This window comes from Heptranchias perlo, chromosome 12 (assembly GCF_035084215.1).
Source record: "Heptranchias perlo isolate sHepPer1 chromosome 12, sHepPer1.hap1, whole genome shotgun sequence".
NCBI lineage: Eukaryota > Metazoa > Chordata > Chondrichthyes > Hexanchiformes > Hexanchidae > Heptranchias > Heptranchias perlo.
The window spans coordinates 36,410,127-36,430,255 of NC_090336.1; positions in this window are offsets into that span (position 1 = coordinate 36,410,127).

Sequence of the window (20,129 nt, forward strand, 5' to 3'; positions counted from 1 at the left end):
AGGGAGGTTATGCTAGAACTGTATAAAACACTAGTCAGGCCACAGCTAGAGTGCCGCATACAGTTCAGGTCTCCACATTACAGGAAAGGTGTGATTGCACGAGAGAGGATACAGAGGAGATTTACGAGGACGTTGCCAGGGTTGGAGAATTTTAGCTATGAGAAAAGATTGGATAGGCTGTGGTTGTTTTCTTCGGAACAGAGGAGGTTGAAGGGAGATTTAATTGAGGTGTATAAAATTATGATTTTATCTAGATAGAGTGGATAGGAAGGACCTATTTCCCTTAGCAGAAAGGTCAATAACCAGGGGGCATAGATTTAAAGTAATTGGTAGAAGGATTAGAGGGGAGTTGAGAATTTTTTTCACCCAGAGGGTGGTAGGGGTCTGGAACTCACTGCCTGAAAGGGTGGTAGAGGCAGAAACCCTCATCGCATTTAAAAAGTACTTGGATATGCACTTGAAGTGCAGCAACCTGTAAGGCTATGGACCAAGAGCTGGAAAGACATAAATGGGTCATTTGCAGGTTGCCAAGATGTAACGAGTGGAGTCCCACAGGGATCAGTGCTTGGGCCTCAACTATTTACAATCTATATCAATGACTTGGATGAAGGGACCGAATGTATGGTTGCTAAATTTGCTGATGACACAAAGGTAGGTAGGAAAGTAAGTTGTGAAGAGGACATAAGGAGTCTGCAAACGGATATAGATAGGTTAAGTGAGCGGGCAAAAATTTGGCAGATGTGGGAAAATGTGAACTTGTCCACTTTGGCAGGAGGAATAGAAAAGCAGTATATTTAAATGGAGAGAGATTGCAGAACTCTGAGGTACAGAGGGATCTGGGTGTCCTAGTACATGAATCACAAAAAGTTAGTTTGCAGGTACAGCAAGTGATTTGGAAGGCAAATGGAATGTTGCCATTTATTGCAAGGGGAATGGAATATAAAAGTAGAGATGTTTTGCTACAGTTGTACAGGACACTGGTGAGACCACATCTAGAATACTGAGTGCAGTTTTGGTCTCCTTATTTAAGAAAGGACAAAATTGCTTTGGAGGTGGTTCAGAGAAGGTTCACTCAACTGATTCCTGGGATGAGGGGGTTATCTTATGAGGAAAGGTTGGACAAGATGGGCCTGTATACACTGGAGTTTAGAAGAATAAGAGGTGATCTTATTGAAACATATAAGATCCTGAGGGGACTAGAAGGGGTAGATGCTGAGAGGATGTTTCCATTTGTGGGAGAGACTAGAACTGGGGGCCACGGTTTAAAAATAAGGAGAATTTTTTTCTTTCAGAGGGACATGACTGTGGAACTGCCTTCCCCAGAGAGTGGTGGAGGCAGGGTCATTGAATATTTTTAAGGTTGAGTTAGATAGATTCCTGATTAACAAGGCAGTCAAAGGTTATAGTAGGTAGAAGGGAAAGTAGGGTTGAGGTCACAATCAGATCAGCCATGATCTTATCACATGGCAGAGCAGGCTCAAGGAGCCGAATGGCCTACTCCTGCTCTTAATTCGTACGTTCGTAAAGTGGGATTGGGATGGATAGCTCTTCTTCGGCCGGCACAGACATGATGGGCCAAATGGCTGCCTCCTGTGCTGTAAATTTCTATGATTCTATGAACATGTTGATCTGAATCATGTTTAGAAGGAACTGACAGTCCTTGTTCTGTATAATAGCTGAAAAGGCGCCCTACACTTGACCTCTGGAACCCGAATTTGGAATTGATATCTTGAAGCCAACTTTCTGCAGTTAGTCACTCCCCCAGCTACTTTTGTGAAAGCCAACCTTTTGCCAAGTGACTCAGCTATAAAAATCCTGTTATAATGCAACCCTCCCCCACCCCACAAATAAGGATCACTGCACACCACAACCTCTGGTTTCGGGCATATCTAAAATTTATAGTTCTTTATTGGTGAGGGAGCCAAATAGTTTCCCCTTATCACATGCTTTTTATATGGCTCTCAATGCAAGCCTTATAAAGGGTCTCTACTGTATTCTGATGCAAGGCTGAAAATAAGCTATTCATGTGCATTAGGGCCAGCAGATTTTTTCAACCTCATTAGCAAAATTACAGCAAATGTTCATCTAAAGTGATATGCCTTTGCAACAGGAACATTCCTGTAACAAATTGCATCCTCATGAACAAAACAATCCCCTGCAGCTGCGAATTTCCAAAGATTTTTTTTTGGGCTTGGAAATGTTCTCAATTTGACCCCATGTTCGAAAGAACCTCAGAAATTTATAGCCCAGAAGGAGCCATTCAGCCAGCATGTCCATGTGGCTTTTTGTTAGAGCAATCTAAAGCTAATTCCACTGCTTCGAACTCTCGCCATTGGCTTGTATCTTTCTCTGCAATTTTTATCCAATTTTTCCTTGAAAGAAGCAATGGGTTAAATGACCTTTGTATAAATAAATATTTCCTATCTTCTCTGCTCACTCTTTGTGACAATTTTAAGTTGATGACCCCTCAACACTGACTCCCCAAACACAGGAAATAGAACGAATGGGGAAAGACTATCAACATTTTTCATAATTTTAAGAGAAACCTCTTAAATCTTCTCCATGTTCTCTGCTTCAGTGAAAATAGTCCCAGTGCCTCAAGTCTCATCTCAACTATAGTTTCGCATCCCTGACATCATGCTGGTCAGTTTACATTGAATGCTCTCTGTGGCTTTAATATCCTTTCTATAATGGACCCCCAAAACTGCACAGAGTGCACTAAGTGTGGTCTAATCAACGTTTTCTGCAAATTCATTGTTATTTATTTATTCTTGTACTCTATCTCCCTATTTATAAAACCCAAAATGCTATTGGTCTTTTTATTGGCTTTATGACCCTGTACTCACACTTTCAGGGAATTGTGTATTTGAACCATTAGGTGTCTCTGTTCATCCACCACATCGGTGTCTTTCTGTTAAGTGTATACTTTTTTTCCTCCCAAAATAGTAGATAGGACCATGTAAAGATGAAGGAGGGAGTCTAATTGTGGAGGGTGAAGATCAGGCAGAGATTTTAAATAAATGTTTTGCATCTATTATTGCTCTACTGCTCTTGCACATCTCTGACCAGTCTGAAGATCTCCACCTCTATCTCATCTCCATTACTGAGCTTTTATTCTAGTCTTGGTGTCAGTGTAGCTGTGCTAAGTGATTTGCATGTTCGCGTACTTGCAATGACTATTTTCGTTAATGCATTGCTTATCTCGAACAAGAAATTCTATAAGAAATAACAACATTATCTCTTTACTTTAGCAAAACTCCAGAATAGACTTTTTACTGGGACAGAGTTGAATGCAGTGTTGATTCTGATGTTTTTTGTTGGTGGCAATAAGCTGTAGATTACTAACAACTTTCCCCTCACTATCCACCTATTGGGGGAAAAAAACGCTTACCCCTCGCTCCTTACTAATTCACTCTTAAAACTCCCAGTTCCCCCTCCTCTCATCCTCCACCTATAACATTACCACTGCAACTGTTGAGCTGCTCTCTTGTTCCATCGCCTCTGCCTTTGATTCTCTTGTTCCCATTGAATCACTTATAATCTCCCATTTCTGCCATTTCCTCTGGTATAATTCCCATCTTCGCTTCCTTAAGTCAGAAGGCTGCAAACTTGAGTGCAGCTGGCATACCACTGAACTAGTCATTCCTCGCTGGATTTGAGTCCAGCATGTCAAGCATTTCTGATCCTTGCTCTCCCCAACCAAGTCCTCCTGAAGTCAGGACAACCTAAAGGTCTTTGTCTTTATGATGAACCACCTTCTCACTCCCTCCACACTCGCCTCCATTACTCATTGACTTCTTCATCTCTAAGATTGAAACCATCTGTGCAACTGCCCTTGCTGCTACGCTACCTCTCTCATTTCTCTCCTTCCCCCCCCGCTCCCGCCCCCACCTCACGCCGCTCCTAACCTACTCATTCTCCCAAAAATTCCAGCTCCAGTCCCATCATTCTGCAGTTTTCTACTACCTTGCACCACACCTTCTCTAAGCTCATCTCTTCTATGAGATCCATTTCCTGCTCCTTCAGCATCCTTCTCACTTCAGTTCTGACTACTCAATTACCACTCCTGCCCGACATGCTAGCTGACATTGTTAATGGCTCCCTTTGCTCAAGAACCATTTCTATTCAATCTAAAACTGCCCTCATTACCTCAAAAAAACCTAACCTCGAGCCATCTGCCTTCTCTGACTACTCCTCTATCTTTACCTGCCCTTAACACATTCAAGGACTTGATAGAGGAATCACCTCCCAGCTCTGTGCCCACCTCTCCCAAAACTCCGTGGGAAAGATTTTCTGTGGCGTTCTTCCAATCTCACTTTGGTGGAAACCCTGGAGAAACGGTATTAAAGGCTGTTTTTAGACTTTTGTGCCGTTTCTCCGAGGGTTCCACCAAAACTATTGCAGTAGATTGGGAGAATCCCTGCGGAATTTCCAGTTGCCCATTCACATCCTTCAGTTGTGCATATGTTGAAACGACCCTGACAAGTCATGAATGACCGAGTCATTTCAGATTTCCAGCATCTGCAGTATTTTGCTTTAGATTTGTTGAAGTCATGAATGACATCCTCTTTAACTTTGATCTCGGTATGTTATCCCTCCTTGTCCTCCTCAACCTCTCTGCAGCATTTGATACTGTCAACCACAGAGTCTTCCTTCATCACCTCTCCTCTGTTGTCCAACTCTGTGGGACTGCCCTCTCATGTTTCTACTCCTAATAGGTGCATATTTTCCACCAGTTCCCTCCCCCTTCCCCAGTCATCTTCAGAATCCCCCAAGGATCTAACCTTGTCCCCTTCCTATTCCTCATCTACATGCTGGCTCTGGGTGACATCATCAGCAGGCACAGGGTCAGGTATTCATATATATTGATTACACCCAGCTTTACCTCACCACCACTTCCCTCAATCCCACAACCATTTCTGTACTGTCAGACTGTCTGACATTAAATGATGGGCGAGTCAATATTTCATCCAACTCAATATCAGGTAGTGCAAACCTGAAGCTTTTGTCACCCACCATAAATTCTGTTCTGTCGCCAACGACATCATGCCCCTTCCCTGCCATTTGCCTAAGCTGAACCAAAGAGTGTGGAATTCTGTTCAACCTGGGCTGAGTTGCAAATCCCACATCCTATCTATCACAAAGCCTACTTACTTCCACCTCTGTAACCTCCACTGCCCACCAACACTGGTGAAATCATCGTCTGTGCTTTTGTTATCTCTAGACTTCTCCAATGCCCTTCTTGCCAGCCTCCCATTGTCCATCCTCCATTGTCCATGTCCATCTGGTGGTGGTCTAATGTGTTGTTTTATGTTGGAAACTCAGGTATTGTCAGGTTCAATGGATTAAAGCAACTTTTTTCAACCCATAAAATACACTTAAAAAGGTGGAATTGTGTTGACTTGGAATATAACTCCATCTGTGTTACTGATTCCAATCTTACAAATATCTTGCAAACGAAGGTATCTCCCCACCTTCCAAGGCCTCCTCAAAACCTACTACTTCTGCCATGCCTTTGGTCACCTCCAAACTCTTCTACTGCACAGTCTGTTTTCGTCTCTTGAATAAACATTTTAAAGCTGCAATAACTTCTATGGACTAACTTCCTCCTGAGTTGGCTTCATGCACAGTGATAACTGATCCAGACAAGTGTGGTCCAATTATCTGATGAGTCAATAGATTTTCTTTTCTTTGTATACAGTTTTGAAAATATTAAAATCATACAGAATTGTTGAGCGTGTACTTCTTTTAGTTCCCCTATCATCTGTTTTCCCCACCTTCTCCTTAGGTATCTGTTCATATTGGATTACGGTTCACTGAACACCCCGTGATACTTTGCTCAAGTGGCCATTCTTCCTGTATGTGTCTAGGCAATGATCATCAGGGTCTTTGACTGGAGATGGACATCCGAGCTAAGCCCAATCCTGTCCTCAGCCACATGTGAACTTTCCAGTGGGGTCAAATGGATAATATTAAGGAATGAGAACTCTGGCAGATTTTTTTCCATCCCTAGGTCAGAGACCCAAGGCCAATTGTAGCACCTCTGCCGCCATCCCAGATGAGATCAATTAAAGCAGCATAGACCACGGATCAAACTGGGGACCTCTTTATTCTGTATGGCTGAGTTCTATACTTCGTAGTACATTTGCCTACTAAGTCATCATGGGAGCAAGCCATGTACTTTTTCAAAAGAGTAACTTGTAGGACACAGTACGATACAGCTAGCTTTAAAAATTAAAGCAACTTTATTGCACAGCTGATGGGAACACTTGGCAGTACAGGAGGAGATCATTGTACATCGTTGGAGTGCACTGCAGCTGAAGAAATATCAACTTGTTTACAAGTAGACAGCTTGTTCTTAACAAAAATTCAGTTCTGTTGAAATACAAAAATTGTCAGCCTTGCTCCAAGCAGAATTTCCTCTTGGGCTTACTCTTAAATGGAGTAGGAGTAGCATCCTCTATTTACTGGAAATCAGCAGCATTCAAAGCTAACATCTAATCTTTATGACCACCACTGAATGAGATTTTGATCTGTAAATATATAAACACACTGCACTATTTATAGATGATATTAGAAAGTGAAATGGGAATACGGGATAACTTGTTTGTTCTGCTTTCCTACATTGACAATTAAAGATGTCTCAATGTGAAGAATCACAGGTACAAACCTATGATGTAATGGCTTCGATTATTGGAGTTCCAAAGAGCCATGTCATTGCGCTATCTGATAATATGCTTTTATTTTTATTTTAGTTCAGCTAATAAATGAGTTAAATTAATAACGTTATTTGGGGGGAGAGGTAACAATATAATTAATTAAAGATTGGGTGACTCCATGTTCAGAGTGTTTCCAGACATTCCACACTGGCATTTGTTTTCATTTTACTGCTTCCACCCCCTGTCCCCATCTCTTTGCATTTTTAAAAAAAAATTCATTTCTTTCTGCGTGCAATATGTCATTCAGAAAATATGCTTGAGTGGGTGGGTCACAGTGGAATGGAGATCAAGTCTAATTCTGTTTATCTTCATAAGTGATTTTCATAAAGAAAGAAAGAAAACGAGACTTGCATCGCATTACTGTGAGGACTGAATCAGACACTGCCAAACATGCAGGAAATTAAAAGTGTCGGGTTCCAAAAATATCTAATGATCCGATCTGATTGCAAAACGCTTCACAAAAAAATGTGCATTACTTGCTTAGGTCACTAAAGGGACATGTTCAGTGTTGCTGGGCCAATAATGGATGGAACTTTGGGGGGGAAAGGCAAAGGGAGTGCAGTGGGGCAGTACTTTGGAATACCAACATGCTACCACATTGGTTCATCTCTTGTGTTACTAAGTTCTCAATGTTATCCATGTTGTTATGGAAAGGTGCTGAACCACACCACTCCCCGAGGAGAGGAGGCGGGAGGGAAAATCCGACAGTTGTTGTTGCCGGCACTCTTGCTTCTGCCCAACAGCCAGCACAGAGCAAGATTGTAAAAGTACTGGGAGTGGGTCATAGGAAAAAAGTATGAGTTGATCCAATTCAATGCTTTCTTATCTATACATCATTAATTGTTTGCAATTTTAGATAAGGTATTCAAGACAATATTTATTTTTCAAAAGGCTTTTATTTTGGAATTTTTCCAGCATATCAAACCATAACAAGGGCCAGTGATTTGGCGCAGCCCAAATGCTACAAATTTTTATAGTTAGCACACATAGCATGACTCAGTGCCCAAGTATTGCAATTTTACATAAAAAGTCCTGGAGTCAGTGCAGGTTTCTGATCAAATCTGAGTGTTAACAAATTTCGTGCCCGATAAGAAACTGTAAAGCAGTGAGGGCATAATGTAGTTTACATTACCTATTTATAAAGTGCAGTAATAAAGGTCATTATAGTCCAGTGTACGGAAGTAGATGAGGGTGTTGAAAAAATGTGCAATACTAGTTTGTACAACAATAGCAGGGATGGGACCTCTTGTTTGGCCCCAGTGTGTGGGAAGTATTAACAAATAAAAACAAAACATATTAGGAATGTGCATCAGGTTTGCCACCATCTGAAAGAAAAAGGCAAATTACCATTTTGGGTATGATCCTTCAGCAAAATATAGGATGAGGGAAGATCCAGAACATTAATCTGTCTCTCCTTTAGATGTTGATTGACCTGTTGTGCATTTCTAGCACATGTGGTTTTCCTGGTTTATCTCAAATACTTACTCATTTCTATTGGTCTCGATGGCCAGTCGATCGTTCTGCTGCTCTGCAACTTATCTGGTGGAAGATTACAGGACGTTAGGAAGCGTGAGGCGAATAGAATAGTGGTAGCTTGGATAAAAGTAAATGCTACTTTTATTTGTTTGCCAATAAAGAAATACTTGTGCTCAAATAAGGGGCCTCAGCAACATCTAGGCTGTAGTTAAAACCTTGGTTATTGAGTTGCGCCTGACGTTCACTATTTTCAAAATGAATGGCCTTATTGGTCTTCCTCAACAGTCTGTGTTGAGCTAAATCATAATATTGAGCAGAATAGAGTGATCAAAATAAGGAGCCATCAGAGGTTTCATGTGACTGATAGCGAAATCCATCTCATTTAAAGTAACAAAAAGATAAACCTAGATTTTTCCGTCCTTTTGTCAATTTTCCGGTAGATCAGAGGTGGGTGGGGATGGACAATTCCCAAGTGATGTACTCTGCTGTAACCCTATTTATGCACACTTCTCCTCCATTTCCTGGTAGGTGTACCTGGTGGGTGTATGTTAAACATATACAAATTAAGAAAGGTAAGTCCTCTGACTATTTGTACCATTAGACACAAGATCTGGTTGTTAGACTCAGGCATCCAGAGCTCTAAGGTTGATCGAGGGCCTGTGCAAGCACTTAATATGATGTAGTCTACATGGATTTTAGCAAGGGGTTTGACAAGGTCCCACATGGCAGACTGGTCAGAAAAGTAAAAGCCCATGGAATCCAAGGGTGAGTGGCAAGTTGGATCCAAAATTGGCTCAGTGGCAGGAAGCAAAGGGTAAAGGTCAACGGGTGTTTTTGTAACTGGAAGGCGGTTTCCAGTGGGGTTCCGCAGGGCTTAGTACTAGGTCCCTTGCTTTTTGTGATATATATTAATGATTTGGACTTGAATATAATGGGCATGATGAAGAAGTTTGCAGATAATACAAAAAATGGCCGATAGTAAGGAGGAAAGCTGTAGACTGCAGGAAGATATCAATGGACTGGTCAGGTGGGCAGAAAAGTAGCAAATGGAATTCAATCTGGAGAAGTGTGAGGTAATGCATTTGGGGAGGGCAAACAAGGCAAGGAAGATACTGAAAGGTGTAGAGGAAGTGAGGGACCTTGGAGTGCATGTCCACAGATCCCTGAAGGTAGCAGGACAGATAAATAAGGGGGTTAAGAAGGCATACGGGATACTTTCCTTTATTAGGTGAGGCACAGAATATAAGAGCAGTGAGGTTATGCTGGAACTGTATAAAAAAAAATCACTGGTTAGGCCACAGCTTGAGTACTGCGTACAATTCTGGCCACCACATTACAGGAAGGATGCAATTGCACTAGAGAGGGTACAGAGGAGATTTACGAGGATGTTGCCAGGACTGGAGAATTTTAGATATGAGGAAAGATTGGATAGGCTGGGATTGTTTTCTTTGGAACAGAGGAGGCTGAGGGGTGATTTAATTGAGGTGTACAAAATTATGAGGGGCCTAGATAGAGTGGATAGGAAGGACCTATTTCCATTAGCAGAGAGGTCGATAACCAGGGGGCATAGATTTAAAGTGATTTTCACCCAGAGAGTGGCAAAGGTCTGGATCTCACAAAAGGTGGTAGACGCAGAAACCCTCAACTCATTTGAAAAGTACCTGGATGTGCACCTGAAGGGCCGTGACCTACAAGGCTACAGACCAAGTGCTGGAAAGTGGGATTAGGCTGGGTGGCTCATTTACGGCCGGCGCAGACACAATGGGCCGAATGGCCTCCTTCTGTGCCGTAAATTTTCTATGATTCTATGGCTCTGGAAAGGCTAAAGAGGATGAGATCTATTTTAAAAAAGATCCTCATGTTACACCTGAAACTCTGAGGCTGCCAGCATCTTCCTGAACGCTGGAATTTTCCACCCAAATTTCAACGGAACTCCCTAGCAAAATGGTCCCAGGACTGGGCATTCTTCCAGGGTCAAAAGGGTACATTTCTGTGGCGGGCAAAAGATATATCTCACTGGAGATATGCACCAAATAAAGTGCAACTAGAAAAAAACTTAGCTGTCGATCAGAACTTTGGGTGGGGGGGCATGCCTGGCTGGGCTTCGCGTGGACCAGAAGGCTCATCAGAAAATCATAGGTGTATTGACCATGATTTTCAATCCATTAATGTCAATGGACGAAAAATCACAGAGAAAGCACCTGCGATTTTCCAGTAAGCTGCCCACTATGTGCAAGGCTCCGCTGGTAGCACAGCTCCTTGGAAAGTTCTGCCCTCTATTTTTGATGCATGCATCCATGGGCAATGTCGTGTCCTCTAGTGTACAGATATATAGACAACGCAGGGAAGTGGGAGGTGTAATTGGCACCAGTCACCCACCATCCTGCCTGCAATGTGTAATTTGATCCAGTCAGTGGCAGTCAGGCTAGAGGCAGGCAGTGCAACCTTCAAGTTCTGCTTGACAACGCAATGATAATTACCAATGCATAGTGGCACTGCTGGGCATGACTGCTCAGAGTTTAGACAAAATAGTTGATTTTTATATTTGTAGTGGTAGCCTCAGCAGTTAATCTTGGTAGTTAACGGATTCCTAGTAGTTTCACGAGATGGTGCTGTAATCTATGTGATACTACAACAAATCACTACTGAGGTTAATAGCACTGCAATTGCACAACTAAAGTAGTTAATCAAACAATCAATTGTAACTACAAATTGCAAGCAAACAACTCACCAAAATTCTAGTGTTAGTGACTTTTTTAGCGCCCACCACTTTGCTTTCTGCCCTCCAACCATCCATGTGACCATATTCCCTTTAATCCTTTGTGTCATTATCATTGCCATCAGTTTCCTAAGTGGAACCTGATCACATGTCTTTTGGAAGTCCACATGAACATACCCACTCTACTTCCTTTAGCTATCCTCTTTTTTCACAGAATTCTATCGGATCAGTCAAGCACAAACAGACTGGCCTTGATTAACACGCGTTTCACCAAGTGCTTAGTAATTTGATCCCATATTATAGATTCTACAAAGTCAATTTTTGTCCCAGCCCCTGTGTTGTTGGAGCTTTGGTGAGGAGAGGCCTCTGCCCACCCCATGTCTGCACCCTTAAACCCAGAATCAAAGACATTTGAATATATTGGGTTGGCTCCTGGCAAGATTTGTACCCACAACAGAAAGCCCGCTTTAGGGGATGGTGGGAGTGAAATGGCTGCTGTGGATCTCAGGACCCTGCAGCAGCATAGCCGGTGGTCTCTGGGGCAATGAAAAAGTGCAAAACCTCTGCACTTCCTTCCTATTTCTTTTCCCGCCTTGATTAACGGTCAGCCATTCCCAATCCTTAACCCCTATCGCCTGTAGGGTAACCACCTCTTGGAACCTGTGTTCCAGGAACCCCAACACCTTCAATACATGAGGGTTTATCTCAAACTCAGTAACTTTGAGTTTAAGTGAATGCAGCTGGGGATATTTCCTGCAAGTGTGGGGTTTGCCCTTGATGTTGAAATCAACCACAAATTCGCACATCCAACAAGATGCACAGAACCTGGGCCGCAACTCTCCTGCCATTGTATTAGGTAGTTGTTTCTATTACCCAGTGAATGGGTAGTGGTACAGTGGATATCGGACAGCTGATACTGTAAATCGGGAAAGCTGCAAGCATTTCTGTGCAATGTTCAAGCATTTTGCTGAATTGTTTCATTCGTCACATAGGCAGTAGCAAAAATGGTTGTCGGACAGTATTTCTCACTTGTGCAGCACAATAAGAACAGATCAGGTTAAATTTGCACCCTAGCAGGACAAAGGCTTCAAATTTACTACGCAAAAAGGCATAGTTTAACAGAAATTCTATGCATTCGACTTATCACGCAGGCAGTAGCAAAAACAATTGTGGTACAGCATTTCTCATCTCATATAGCACACAAGATAAACCTATTGGATTCACTCAGACTTGCCCGTCAGGAAGATTCAGTAAAGGAAAAAAAAGAATTTCTGGCCACTGACGGTAGTGAATCTTTGGGTAGCAGCCACCTGTGAGATTTGTGCATTGGGAACCGATGGGTGCTCGCATGGACCTTCTTTGGTATAAAAGCAATTATACAGTCTGATAAAAGGGGTTTAAAATTTAATATACAAAGCATAGGCTAATAGAATTTCATTGGCTGATGTTGTAATGAGTAAATTTAAGATGCTTTTTATATTGAAAGAAAGAACTTGAATTTATATAACACTTTATCACGTCCTCAAGACATCCCAATGGATTACGTTTGAAGTGCAATCACTATTATTTAGGCAAATGTTGCATGAAACGTTAACTCTGTTTCTTTCTCCACAGATGCTACCTGACTTGCCGAGTATTTCCAGCATTTTCTGTTTTTATTTCAGATTTCCAGCATCCGCAGTATTTTGCTTTTGATTTAGTGTTTAATTCACGGCCACTTCTCTTCCAGGAATGTCCACCTCGAAGAAGTTCTGCACTTCTCTCCGACAGGATTTCCATTTGTCTCTTTTACCTTGTTCACCTTCATTGCTTTCTGTTTCCCTTCTCGTGTTTGATTAGGTATCTACTAAAACTCACTTTCACAACCACATCTCTTTCCTCAGCAACTGTCTCCGGCTCTGACTTATTCCACGTGGATTCCAACTTAAATTCCACCCTTCGTGTTTCGGATCCAGCCGTGATTACAGATATCTCCATGATATTCAGTGTTCCTCGAACCACCGCTCTTGCCACTTCCTGAGATCCACGCTCAATGCCATGCGCTGCCACATTCACGCTCTCAACCGCGCTCTCCAGCAGCACTGACTCACTCTTTTTCAGAGTTGTCCTTTCCGCAGTTCCATTTCATCCTTCGCCTCATTCGGTGCTTTAACAAAAAACTTTTTTTCATCCTTTCAGGTGTCAAAGACCACAAGCTTCAAGAACTCTTAGATACCGATGCCCCTCCTGATCCTTCTTCCCCGTCACTTTTCTCTGACCCCATCCCCTCCCTCCAATCTCACCCTTTGTCGTGTTTTCACTATCCCCGCTGACCTTCCCCTATCTGACCCCGAACAATCAGCCCTCAGCAAAGGCCTCAGCTTCATCCCCTTACACCCCCATCTCAATGAATTTAGAGCTCGACACGATGCTGAGCTCATCTTCCTTCGCCTCTGCGCCCCCTTCTTTGGCCAGAGGTCTTCCCCCCCCCCCCCACACCCTGCACAGCGGACCCTTTCTCCTATCTTCAGAATTCTCGTTCCACCTGTACCTCTCTCTCTGGCCTCTTACCCTCTCTTGATCTTTTCATTGGGAACTGCTGGCATGACATCGACCGTCTCAATTTCTCTACTCCCCTCACTCACTCTAATCTACCTCCCTCTGAACTTGCAGCACTCCGTTCTCTCAGGTCCAACCCTGACATTGTCATTAAACCTGCTGACAAGGGCGGTGCTGTTGTTGTTTGGTGAACGGACCTCTACCTTGCGGAGGCTGAACATCAACTCTCCGACACCTCCTCCTACCGCCCCCTGGACCATGACCCCACTGCTGAACATCAAGCCATGGTTTCCCAGACCATCATTGACCTCGTCTCCTCTGGAATTCTTCTCTTTCCCCACCCCCACCATGGCCTCTAACCTCATAGTCCCCCAACCCCACACAACCCGCTTCACCTTCTTCCCAAGATCCACAAGCAGGACTGTCCCGGTAGACTCATCTTTTCAGCCTGTTTTTGTCCCACAGAACTTATTTCTTCCAATCTTGACTCTTTTTCTCCCCTTGTCCAGTCTCTTCCGACCTGCATCCACGACTCTTCCATCACCCCTTTAACAGTTTTCAGTTTCCTGGCCATAACAGTCTCCTTTTCACCATGGACGTCCAGTCCCTCTACACCTCCATCCGCCACCAGGACAGCCTATGGGCCCTCTGCTTCTTCCTTGAACGGAGGCCCAACCAGTCCCCATCCATCACCACCCTCTTCCGCCTGGCTGAACTTGTTCTTACGTTGAACAACTTCTCCTTTGAATCCACTCACTTCCTCCAAATAAAAGGTTTCGCTATGGGAACCCATATGGGTCCTAGCTATGCCTGCCTTTTCATGGGATATGTGGAACATTCTTTATTCCAGTCCTACTCAGGTTCCCTCCCTCACCGTTTTTCCTGGAACACCAACATCTGTATCGGTGCCGCTTCCTGCTCTCGATCCGAACTGGAAAATTTCATCAACTTTGCTTCCAATTTCCACCCTTCCCTCACCTTCATATGATCAATCTCTGACTCTTCCCTTCTCTTGACTTCTCTATCTCCGTTTCTGGGGATAGGCTATCAACCAATATCTGCTATAAGCCCACCGACTCCCACAGCTAACTTAATTACACTTCCTCCCATCCCACTTCCTGTAAGGACGCTAATCCCTTCTCCCAGTTTCTCCGTCTCTGACACATCTGACGATACCACCTTCTACACCACTGCTTCCGATATGTCTTCCTTTCTCCTCAACCGAGGATTACCCTCCACTGTAGTTGACAGGGCCCTTGGCCGTGTCCGTCCCATTTCCCGTACTTCTGCCCTCACCCTTTCCCCTCCCTCCCAGAACCATAATAGGGTCCCCCATGTCCTCACCTTCCACCCCACCAGCCTCCACATTCAACATATCATCCGCTGCCATTCCTGCCACTTCCAGCGCGATGCCGCCACCAAACACATCTTCCCCCGCCCCTCCCCTTTCAGAATTCCGAAAGGACCGTTCCCTCCGTGACACCCTGGTCCACTTTTCCATCGCCCCCAATACCCGCTCTCCTTCCCCTGGCACCGCCCTGTGCGGGCACAGAAATTGCAACACCTGCCCTTTCACCTCCTCCCTTCCCACCGTCCAGGGTCCCAAACACTCCTTCCAGGTGAAACAGCGGTTTACTTGTACTTCTTTCAGTTTAGTATACTGTATCTGCTGCACACAATGTGGTCTCCTCTACACTGGGGAGACCAAACTCAGATGGGGTGATCGCCTTGCTGACCACCTCCGCTCAGTCCGCAAACGCGACCCTGACTTCCGATCGCTTGCCGTTTTAATTCTCTGTCCCATTCCCACCTCTCAGTCCTCGGCCTCTTACACTCTTCCAATGAAGCTCAACGGAAGCTCGAGGAACAGCACCTCATCTTTCGATTAGGCACTTTACAACCTTCTGGACTCAACATTGATTTCAATAACTATAGATTATAACCACTGCTACCATTTTGTTTCGGACAGCAGGTGCTGGTAATGGTTCTGATGTTGCCATTTACATCTACTATAAGCCCACCAACTCCCACAGCTACCTTGATTACACTTCTTCCCACCCCGCTTCCTGTAAGGATGCTATTCCCTTTTCCCAGTTTCTCCATCTCTGTCGCACCTGTTCTGATGATGCCACCTTCCACACCAGTGCTTCTGATTTGTCTTCCTTCTCAACCGAAGATTCCCCTCCATTGTAGTTGACAGGGCCCTTGACCATGTCCGTCCCATTTCCTCTAGGCCCAGCATTTGTTTCTTTACTTGTCCCATTATCACCCTCCTTACACCATTATCCCTTTTGTCATTTAATCACTCCTGCTCTCCACCCTATCACAGACCTTCCCTTGTACTCCAACCCCCTTTCAATAAAGGCCAAAATGCTTTTTCCTTTCCTAATTGCCTGCTGTACCTGCATATTAACTTTTTGTATTTCTTGTACAAGGACACCCCAAGTCTCTCAGCACACCAACATTTAGTAGTTTCTCACCATTTAAAAAAATTCTGTTTTTCTATTCTTCCTACCAAAATGAATAACCTCACATTTCCCCACATTATACTCCATTTGCCACCTTCTTGCCCACTCACTTTATTTGTCTACATCCCTTTGCAGACTCTTTGTATCCTCCTCACAGCTTACTTTCCCACCTAGCTTTGTATCACCAGCAAACTTGGATACATTACACTCAGTCCTTTCATCTAAGTCATTAATATTGATTGTAAATAGCTGAGGCCCAAGCACCAATCCTTGCGGCACCCCACTAGTTATAGCCTGCCAAACTGAGAATGACCTGTTTATCCCTACTCTCTGTTTTCTGTCCTCTATCCATGTTAATATATTACCCCCCCCAACCCCACCTTGTGTAACAACCTTTTATGTGGCGCCTTATGCCTTTTGAAAATCCAAATATACAACATCCACTAGTTCCACTTTATCTACCCTGCTAGTTACATCCTCAAAAAACTCTAATAAATTTGTCAAACACAATTTCCCTTTCATAAAACCATGTTGAATCTGCCTAATCACATTATGATTTTCTAAGTCCCCTGTTACCACGTCCTTAATAATGGATTCCAGCATTTTCCTGACAACTGATGTCAGACTAACTGGCCTTTAGTTCCCTGTTTTCTCTCTCCCTCCCTTCTTGAATAGTGGGGTAACATCTGCTACCTTCCAGTCCACTGGGACCATTCCAGAATCTAGAGAATTTTGGAAGATCATAACCAATGCGTCCACTATCTCTGCAGCCACCTCTTTTAGAACCCTGGGATGTATGCCATCAGGTCTAAGGGATTTGTCGGCTTTTAGTCCCATTAGTGTGTCCAGTATTTTTTCTTTAGTGATATTGTTTTAAGTTCCTCACTCTCATTTACTCCTTAGTGCCCCACTATTTTTGGTATGCTTTTTGTGGTCTTCTACTTTGAAGATAGATATAAAATATTTTAACGCAGCTGCCATTTCCTGATTCCCCATTATAATTTCTCCTGTCTCAGCCTCGAAGGGACCAATGTTTACTTTTGCTACTCTATCTTCCTTTTTACATACTTGTAGAAGCTCTTACAATCTGCTTTTATATTTCTTGCTAGTTTACTTTCCTATTCTATTTTTTCCTTTTTTATCATTTTTTTGGTTGTCCTTTGTTGGTTTCTAAAATTCTCCGAATCCCCAGGCTTATTACTCTTCTTGGCAACATTATAGGCCTCTTTTAATCTAATACTCTCCTTAACTTCTTTTGTTAGCCACGGGTGGATCACTTTTCCTGTGGAGTTTTTATTTCTCAATGGAATGTATATTTGTTGAGAATATTGAAATATTTTTTTAAATGTTTGCCATTGCTTTTCAACTGTCAAACCCTTCAATTTAATTTCCCAATCTACCTTTGACAACTCGCCCCTCATACCTATGTAATTGGCTTCATTCAAGTTTAAGACTCTTGTTTCTGACTTAAGTACATTACTTTCAAACTCAATGTGAAATTCTATCATATTATGATCACTCTTCCCCAGAGGGTCCTTTACTGTGAGATTACTAATTAACCCTGTCTCATTACACAATACCAGATCTAAAATAGTCTGTTCCCTAATTGGTTCCTCGACATATTGTTCTAGAAAACTGTCTCAAATGCATTCCATGAACTCATTCTCCAAACTACTTTTGCCAATTTGGTTTGCCCAGTCTATATGAAGATTAAAGTCCCCACGATTATTGCAATACCCTTGTTACATGCTCCTCTAATTTCTTAATTTATATTCTGACCAACACTACAACTACTGTTAGGGGGTCTGTAATCTACTCCCACCAGTGTTTACTGCCCCTTTTTATTTCTGATTTTCTGAGCTTAGATCATTTCTCACTACTGCCTTTATCTCATCCTTTATTATCAGGGCCCCCCTTTTCCATTTTGCCTATCTTTTCTAAAAGTCAAGTACCCTGGAATATTTAGTTCTGAGCCTTGGTCACCCTGCAACCATGTCTCAGTAATGGCTACTAGGTCAAACCTATTAATCTCTCTCTGTGGCATTAATTCATCTAATCTTGTTATGAATGCTTCATGCATTCAGATACAGCACCTTTAATTTTAACTTTAATATTTTCCGCTGATGTGACCTTAGTCAGTAACACCTTTGTTAAACTCTCGATCCCTTCCTGACACACTCTGCTTGTTTTTACCCAAATTGCTACTCTGCTCCTACAGCCTTGATGTTTCTCTTCAGACTTATAAATTTACCCTTACCTGAATCCTTCATCTCACCCTCTCCACCCCCCCCCCCCAAGACTCTGAGTGGTGGTGTTTATTGTTCCCAATTGGCAGTTTTTCTCCCACATCTAGGCACTGTCTCCTGAAGTAACCCTACTGAAGCCACACTTTGTATTAGCTGTTTCTATATCGTGATGAGACCTATGCTAGTGGCACTGGCTTACCTGATGTCTGGATCTCATGCAGCTGGCTGCAACCTGAAAGTAAACTTTACTGGGTCGTCCTAGCCACCAGCATTTGCATACCTCGGCAAGTTTTACTTTCGGATTGCAGCCAGGTATGAGAGACCTGAGTGGGGGGAGCCAGCGTGACTAGAAAGGGGTCTGCACAATATAAAAAAATGTTATTTTGTGAGTACAGTTAAAAGGAAAAAAGTGCAAAACAAGAAATTAAAATAAGGCTGGTTCCAAATTAGTTCCTAAAATGTTCTCTCCCTACCTCTCCTGCAGCTTCGTACAGCATACAACATCCGTACCCAAAGGGTCAAGCTGGAGATTTGCAACTAGACTTCCACTTTGTCCAGTTGCAGGTGTACCTGCTTGCTCGAAGGTGCACAAGAACAACCCAGGATGACTGGCCCGCCCATGTAGAGAGCTGCATGGCTTTCACTCAGTGGCTTTTCTGCACAGCGTGACTGAGATTGAATTGTGTCCCTAATGCAGCGTATTGGGCATTACATGCTGGGTATACATCATGTTAATGGCTGGTTACATTATGTTTCACATTAAACTTGATAATGAGTGGGAATACAATGCGAACCTCTTAAAATAGACTAATCTGCACTGACCTGATTTATCCAATGTATTCAATGTGTGTTCTAACCAGGGATGGATTGGCAATGACCACCTAATGGCAACAGTTCTGAATCTTTAAAAATAAATCCTGTAAAAAGCACCCATACAGACGCTCATCATTTTTTTGATCGTTTAGCTGCATAATTTCTGATATAGAATATTTGGTCACAATCTGTGAAAGTGCAAGGTGCAGAATCAGATTGTTGGCCTAATTTGGATTAACAGCTCAAACTCTGGTAAAAAGAACACGCATTATGTTGTTAGCACCAGACAGAGCAACATGATTCTGGATAATGTACCTACATTTTTTTTGCAACTGTAATCAATGTAAGTGAGGACATGCCCACTAGAACCAGGGAGAGATATGTTCAAGCTTTTGTTTGGGGGAAATCCGTTTTTATCTGGTTTTCCCAATTCACCGATAAAGCGGCATGTGCTATAAGTGCCTGGCATCGTGTTACACACAGTAAACGATGCCAGGATTTACCGAGGGCGTTCTCCGGCGGAATGAAGATTGCCGGAACAATCAGAGAAACGGCTAAACCAGCCACTCACGCCGTTTCTGCGGGGGTTCCACCAATCTCTCGCCGAAGTTACGGCTGAAGATTGGGCGAGCCCAGGGGAAATTCGGACTGTGCGGGTAATACTTTGCACAGCAGGATATTCAAACCAAATCGACATTGAGGAATTCATGTTTTGGCAGGCAGCAAGAGGCTTCACGACAAGAAGATAAAGCATAATGTAAATAGGAGTTACAGGAAGCGAGGCTGTGAAAAAGACATCTTTCAATGGTTTACTCTCTCATTGCTCCTGTTGCTCTCGATGTAAAGATGAAGATGGGGACCTACTGAGTGGGACAGTGCGCTAAATAGCTTTGTTTCTGTGACAGTGACCTGGTGAAGTGAGATTTTTTTTTCTTTCTGAGTAGTTTCAGCCCGGTTTCTAGTGAATGCAGAGCACAAACAATGTGAGTGTTAAGGGGCGATTCGATGATCCAGCACTGCTGGCGGGGAGTGGCGTTCACAGGAAATGCATCTCAGAAAATTATTGAAATGGAAAATATCAGGCTGTACTCTTAGACTGAATAATTGAGGACAGCGTGCAACACATGTGCTTTCTCTCAGAATTAAGGGG